Below are 8,136 nucleotides of genomic sequence, written 5' to 3' on the forward strand. Positions count from 1 at the left end.
ATTTGACAGTCGCTGTAGCTGATTTTATTTGGAGGCTTTTGTGTATTATGGCTTGTTATGTGCAGATGGATCCCGGAAGAGTTATGATGGTTTAGACCACTACTCAAGGTTGGTCCTTCTGTGGATATGAGAATTCAGTTACATGTTGCAATGGTTCTCTTGAAATGAGTTAAGTAAAAGGTTTTTATATGATGAAGTGTTTACCCTATTAGTAGTTCAGAAGTTAATATGGAATTCTTATACTCTTGCGTATTAGCATGATTTAAGTGTAGTAAACGGCATGGGATTCGGAAGTTAAGGATCAAGGTTACAGTTTGGTGTCGACAAGAATGTCAAGAGCTCGGGTGAGCGGGAAAGGATTCAGATGGTTAGAGTAAGCTGGTATTGTCTTTAGCGTCACTTGAGATCGATGTCTTGTGTAAGAGGCATTAAGTACTTATTTTGGATTTTTTATTTGACTTACATTATTTGTGCGGCCGGTGATATGGATGTACAGACTTGTTATCTGGTGCGGAATGTCGTGGGAGCATGTCCCACAGGAAGATTGTATAAGTGTGACATATATTCACTTGATTGATCGGAGATTCAAACGAAGTATGGAGATTGTGGTACTATCGTCCATGTGAGAATTTATGCTTGGAGTGCGCTTGGTTCATTTGGTTGTGGACTGTGGGGGTTTGTTCCGGATATAATGGTTGTTGTTGTGTGTTATAGGGAAACAGGGTCATTATGAACCTTTGAAAGGTTATTAGACTCATACGGTGCGATCAGAATAGGCTCGAGGTCTGTGGATGGATCTAGATGTGAATGTAGGCTCTATATCTGGCCGGAGGTGTTCATTTCAGCATAGCGTTCCTTATGGAGGAGTATTCGGATGTTGGATATTATTTCGTCGTCGGCTAATTCATGTGTTACCATATTGTGCTAGGTGGGTTGTGAAATGGCTTGATTAAATTTCACGTGTGTTGAGGTTTCACATAGCGATGGTGTTATGTGAGCATGATGGCTATCGAGATTTAGATCATATATCGCACCTTAGTTGTGCTTGAGTTTTTTAGCGTATGGCGCTATTTATCTCCCCCAGGGATGGAACTATGTACTTCGCGTGCTTGTGGCCGATATTCGGGTATTTCGTAGTTATGAGCATTTTAGCTCGGTAAAGTATTTCCTTATAGGGTGTTATGTGTGGATCGGGTTGCACGCCACAACAGTATGATGTTGAGTACAACCCCTATGGTTATTTTTGTGTATTTTTTTCAGTTTTCTGAGGAAGGTTCATGACACCTTTTCGGTTGTATAATTAGTTACGTGGGTTGAGTAGTTCTTTCCAGAGTTCGTTTTCTCTATGTATCACATTCGAGTTGTAGCTTATTGTCACGTTATGGCATCATATGAGAATTTTGGTAGTGTCTGAGGTGGCTTATTGCCTAGGCAGCTTATACTGGGTGAGACGAGATTATTGGACCTGGGATCAGTGCGGTTAGATTTATATGAAGTATATTAAAGAGCAAATATAGTTATTTGGTTCATGATGAGGCAATGGTTATTATCAGGAGGAGAGGCTCAATGAATTATTGACTTGGCAGTCGGTTATGAATTTCTACGTATCTCTTCTGTCGTGGCGATATTACAGGAGTTGGAAAAGGACTTATATATGTCATGAGATGCATTGGGAACATCAGATTCGTGATATTTTGGCTATTATTATCAGAGGAAGTTATTATGGTTATGCGAGTTATGCAGTGCATAGTGTGGATTCAGCAAAGGTACGCAAGCATGTATCGATGTATCATGTGGTGATTGATACGATGTTCATATGATGGAAAGAGGCCCAACAGAGTATTCCGGATGTTAGAATTAGGCTCTAAGGCTAATTTGACTAAACAAAAGAGGAATCTTAAGAATTTCTCGAGCAAATGTGCTCAAGTGAGTTGTGATAGCATGGGTAGGTGCATGAGGTGTTAAACAGTGATTTCAGACAACTCCAGAGCAATTCTCAGCACGTTCGAGGATGAACGTATGTTTAAGTGGGAGAGAATGTAACGACCTAACCGGTCATTTTGAGCTCTAGCACGTTATTTGGCGGTTTGAGGCCATGGGCAGCTTCACTTCAGGTATTATGATTTGTACGCGTGGTAGGAATTGAAATTCGGGAAGTTCGGAGATGATTTGGAAAGAAAATTCTCATTTCGGAAGCTTTAAGTTGGAAGAATTGACTAAGATGGAGTTTTTGACTAAATGACCTCGAAATCGGGATTTGAAGGTTACAACAGGTTCGTATGATGATTTCGGACTTGGGCGTATGTTCGTATCGGGTTTTGGATGACCGGGGAGCATTTCGGCGCTTATTGTCTAAGTTAGCATTTTGGAAGAATTTCATAAATTTGGGTTGAAGTGAATTTCAATGTTATCGATATCTGTTTGGGATTCCGAGTCTGGGAATAGCTCTATATGGTGATTCTGGTATTAGGAGTGCGTCCGGAAGTGGATTCGCAGGTCTATAGGTCATTTTGGAGTCATTTGGCGAAAGTTAGAAATTTGAAGGTTTTTGAGGAGTTTGACCGGAAGTGGACCTTTTGATATCAGGGTCGCATTTGGATTCGGAAAGTTGTAGTAGGTCTGTAATGAGGATTATGACTTGTGTGCAAAATTTGAGGTCAATCGGACGTGATTTGATAGGTTTCGGCATCAAATGTAGAAGTTTGAAGTTCCAAAGTTCATTAAGCTTGAATTGGAGTGAGATTCATGGTTTTAGCCTGGTTTAATGTGATTTGAGGCCTCGATCATGTTCGTGTTATGTTATGGAACTGGTTAGTGTGATTGGACGGGGTCCTGGGGGGCCTTGGGTGTGTTTCGGGGTGGTTTCAGATCAAACGAAGTTTTGGACTGTTGTTGCTGGTGTCTAGTTTTCTTCTTCGCGAACGCGAAGGAAGTCCCGCATTCGCGAAGAGGAATTTATGGGGCTGCTGAGTTTGGCCTTGGCGAACGAGAGGCAAGAGATGGTCAATCCTTCACGAACACGGGCCAAGGCTACGCGAACGCGAAGAAGGAAAAGGGGAGCTCGGCCTATGGCCATTTGGCCTACGCGAACGCGTAGAAGGGAACGAGAGCGCGAAGGGTCAAGGCAACTGGTCTTCGCGAAACGATCAGTGGGTCGCGAACGCGAAGAGGGATTTCTGGGCGTGAGATTTCTGAGCTTCGCGAACGCGAGGGATGCTCCGTGTCCGCGATGAAGGGTTGCCTGAGCAGTGTTTTTTTAAAATCGGGGATCTAGCTCATTTTTACTTCATTTCTTCCATGGGAGGCAATTTTGGAGCAAGTTTGGAGTGTCTTTTTCAGCATCTTCTATGGAGTAAGTGAATTCGTCCCAATGTGAGTTAAATACATGGTCTATATGTGGATTTAGACATGAAAATTTGTAAAAATTATGGGATTTTGAAGAAAACCTAGAAATTTATATTTTTGGATTTTGACCACAAATTTGGGCATGAAATTGAGAGTAAACCATATATTCGATTTCGTAATGTTATGGGTAATGGTTATCTTCGAAAAATTTTGGAATCCGGGCATGTGGGCCCGAGGGTGATTTTATCGACTTTCCGAGCGGAGTTGGGAATTGTTGTAAATTGAATTGTTATGAGTATTAGAGTATATTTTCATTGGTTTGCGCATTGTTTAGCTAGTTTTGGAGTGTTGGGCATCGGTTTAAGGTGCTAGAGTGGCGTTGGAGCCTGTTATGGAACTTCGGAGCGAGGTAAGTCTCATTTCTAACCTTGTAAGAGGGAATTAACCCCATAAGTGAATACAAATTATTATGTGCTTCTATTTGTGGGGTCTACGTACGCACGAAGTGACAAGAGTCCGTACGTAGCTACTAGCTATGCCTATGTCCCGGTAGTTTTAGGCTTACATCATGTCTTGGTGATATTGTTATTGATTTATGTTTATTGTCTGCCTTGAGAAGGAGCGAGATTTAGTTTGCTTATTAAACGTTTTGAAAGGAGTTGAAATCGAAGAATTTTATATTTAAAAGGTTTCATTTGAACTTCGTAATTTCGAAAAGAATTGAGGAATATTATAATAGCTTAAGAAATCTATGTGTAACCGCGTCGCATGTATGTTTCGCGAGCAGGGTAATTCCCTTAAAAGGCTACGAGTTGAATGTCCCTTATTTTGAAAAGATTCAAGAAAGAGATATGATTTTAATGTTAAATTTATATTTGACCGCGTCGCACGTATGATTCGCGAGCAGGGTATTTCCTTCTACTACTCTTATGGGATCGGGCCATTCACCTCGACAGGATTTATGTACCACATTCTCATGGGAGCGGGCCGTTCGCCTCGGCAGGTTAATAGATGCATCTATAGTTCGCGTCGTTCGACCCTCGGCAGTGCACAGTTTACTTTTATGTTGGATCAAGCCGTACGCCTCGGCATTGCCATACGCCTCGTCATTTCGATAAAAATATCCTCATGGAAATCGTGCATAATATTTGGCAAGAAGCCAATGTATCTGTGAGTTTTCCTGATTTGAATTATGACAATCTATCTGATGAGATCCACTATGTCTATATATATGCTCTTGTTACGGAGGGAACTTGCAAGTTGATAGCTTGAGTAAAAGTGTAAAGAGGGGAATTATACCACATATTTTATACTTGTTTGTTTCATATATTTATTCTGTCTCCTATTTATTCACTTCTTTACTGTACCTATTATTGTTAGCCATAGTAAGTGTCAAAGTCGACCCCTCGTCACTACTTCTTCGAGGTTATACTAGATACTTACTGGGTACGCGTTATTTTCGTACTCATACTACAATTGCTGTACATTTTTATTGTACAGGCATATGTATGTCTAGCGGCCTAGTGAGAGCAACGGCATGGTTGGTACGGATACTTAGGTGAGCTGCATCTCTTGAGACGATCTGCAGCCAGTAGAGTTTCTTCAGAGTATTTGTATTTTCTTTTCTGTCCAAATTTGTTTTCCAGACAGTTGTTGTATTTTATTTTATTTCCTAGTAATTGCTCATGCACTTGTGACACAGGGTTCTAGGGTGATTATGGGATATTCAATCTTGAAATTGGAAAACATTATTATTTGTTTTGTAAAGTTCATCTGTTACTAGTGAAATTGAAGGAAACTTTATGATTTCAAAAATATAAAAAGGGAATTTAATTAACTAATTAGTATTGGCTAGCCTGACAGTGGTGTCCGACGCCATCACGATCTTTAATGAATTTTGGATTGTGACAATTACAAACAAAAGAACAATAAATACAATCCGGGCAGTAGTGCTAAACCAGTGTTGGCTAGCAACAGTAAAACAAGTATCTTAACAATTTTAATACAATTGTTAAAAATATATTCTACATTATATAAACATTATATCTACAATATATCTATACATAACCTAAATTATCAACAAATAATCTACATTATTGTAACGACCCGATCGGTCATTTTGAGCATTTGCACTTCGCTTGATAGTTTACAAGCGCGAGTAGCTCCGTATGATGTATTTTGACTTATGTGAACCGTCAGTTTTGGTTTTCAGGTTATTCGGGACGGATTTGGAAGAATGATTCTCAACTAGGAAGCTTTAAATTTGAAAGAGTTGACCAAGTTTGACTTTTTTAATATTTGACCTCGGATTGGATTTTTGATGGTTCTATTAGTTCCATTGGGTATTTTAGATTTAGGAGCCCATCCGGATTGTGATTTGGAGGTTCGTAGTAGAATTAGGTTTGAAATGATGAAAGTTAAAATTTTAAAAAGTTTGATCGGTACTGGACTTTATGATATTTGGGTCAGATTTCGATTCTGAAAGTGGGAGTAGGTTCGTAATGTCAAATGTGTGCAAAATTTGAGGTCAATCGGACGTGATTTGTTAGGTTTCGGCATCAGTTGTGGAAGTTTGAACTTTCAAAGTTCATTGGTTTTGAATTGAGGTGTGATTCATCAATTCGATGTTGTTATGTGTGTTTTGAGACCTCGAATAGGTCTGTGTTATGCTATGTGACTTATTGTGATGTTCGGACGTGGTCTTGAGGCGATCGGGCATGTTTCGGATTGATTTTGGGTTATATTTCTTCATGTTTTCAGTGCTGGTCTATTCTGATATCTGGTGCCACTTTTCTTCATCGCGTAAGAGAAAAATCTGAGGTTGAGTGTTTCTCCTTCGCATTCGTGAACATGGGTCCGCATTCGCATATGTTGTGGTAGATTGAGCATCGTGTTCGTGTTGGTGAGCACGCGTTCGCCTAGTGGTTTGGACTGAGCTGGGACTAGAGTAATTCTTCAGCGCATTCGCGTAAGGTGGACGCATTTGCGAAGGCATGAGGTAGTGTTGCTCGCATTCACGTGGTCTATTTTGCGATCGCGTAGTGTATTCTAGGAGATGGCTACATTTATTCTTCGCGTTACCGGTGTCTTGTCCACGTTCGCACAAGGCCTTCTTGTGGAAGTGCATTTTTGTTCATCGCAAACGCAATGGTTTTCCCGCGTTCGCATAAGAGGATATCCGAGCAGACTATAAAGTACTCTATTTTGAGGGTTTCGACCATTTTTGCATTTTTAGAGCTATGGAGCTCAGATTGAGGTGATTCTTGAAGCAATTTTCATCATATAAATTAGGGTAAGTGTTCTCTACTCAGTTTTGGTTATATTTCATGAATCTATCTTCTATTTAAGCTTTTGGTTGATGAATTTAAAGAGGAAATTGGGGGGTTTTGGCCTAAAGTTTCATAATGTGATTTTTTTAGTTTTGAACATCGATTCCGAGTCGGATTTGAGTAAAACTAGTATGGTTGGACTCGTCATTGAATGGATTGTCGGATTTTGTGAGTTTTGTCGGGTTTCGAGGCGCAGGCCCAGGGTGTGACTTTTGGACGATTTTGGGTTTTGATTGAGGATTAGATCTTTATCATTTGGAATTGTTTCCTTGGGATTTATTTGATAAATTTGAGTTGGTTTTGGCTAGTTTTGAGTCGTTCGAAGGTCGATACGCACGAGATGGCATTCTTGGAGCATTGCTTGGTTTGCTCGGTATTGGAATTTGCTTGTTCGAGGTAAGTAACTCTTCTAAACTTAGTACTGAGGGTATAAAACCCCGAAATACGTGTTACGTGATTGGTATTAAGGTGACGCACATGCTAAGTGACGGGCATGTGGGCGTGCACCATGTGAATTGTGACTCCGTTATTTCTATGGTACAATATAGTGGCCCTATTTTGTTGATATCCATGTCTTCACCATGTGATAAAGTAATTGAGCTGTCAATCATTCTAGATATCATGTTTAGTCTTTATGCCGGTACTGTTGGGATCCATAGTGGTTGTTTCTTGTTGTCATTTCACTGATTTCATTGACATTTCGTACTCATCATATTCATGTATTCGTATCACATCTCAGTCTCAGTTGTTATTTATTGATACATCGTATCATTGTTGTCGGGCTAGTTTCATGACATTGTGAGCCCATGAGTGATATTGGAGAGATTGATGACTGAGTGAGGCCGAGAGCCTGATTATAAGTGACAGTTATGGGAACGGATTGCACACCGCAACAGTTATACTGATTTTATGATAGCGCTTGGGCTGTAAGAGCCCCTCCGGAGTCTGTACACACTCGCAGTGAGCGTGGTTGATTATATTGAGGGATGGATCTTCCCTGGACATGAATCTTGTCCGAAGTATTATATACCTGGAGATGGATTTTCTCCACGGGCTAGATTGGCCCTACTCAGTACTGAGCGACTATTGGTCGGTTGATGTATATATTCCGGGATGGATCTTTCATGGGCCGGATTGGCCATATACAGTACTGAGTGATTGAGTGTGATGAGTAGAATGTATGAGACAATGAGTTTGACTACTCTGAGTGTGTGAGTACATGAGTTCATCTCTAAGATACATGGCATACATGTATAGAGATGCATTTTCCTCATGCGGTACGGTATCACGTCATTCATGATTTCTCACACATATTGATATATGATCATAGAGAGGTATTTCACACACGCTATCTGGAAAGAAAATGAAACATTTTACTTATTGTGGAAAAGATTTTTTTCAAAGTTTTCAAACTTATTCATATTTTCAACAATTTCGGTAAAGCATTTGGGTTTCCATTGAC

Source organism: Nicotiana tabacum, chromosome 1 (genome assembly GCF_000715075.1).
Source record: "Nicotiana tabacum cultivar K326 chromosome 1, ASM71507v2, whole genome shotgun sequence".
In the NCBI taxonomy this organism is placed as follows: domain Eukaryota; kingdom Viridiplantae; phylum Streptophyta; class Magnoliopsida; order Solanales; family Solanaceae; genus Nicotiana; species Nicotiana tabacum.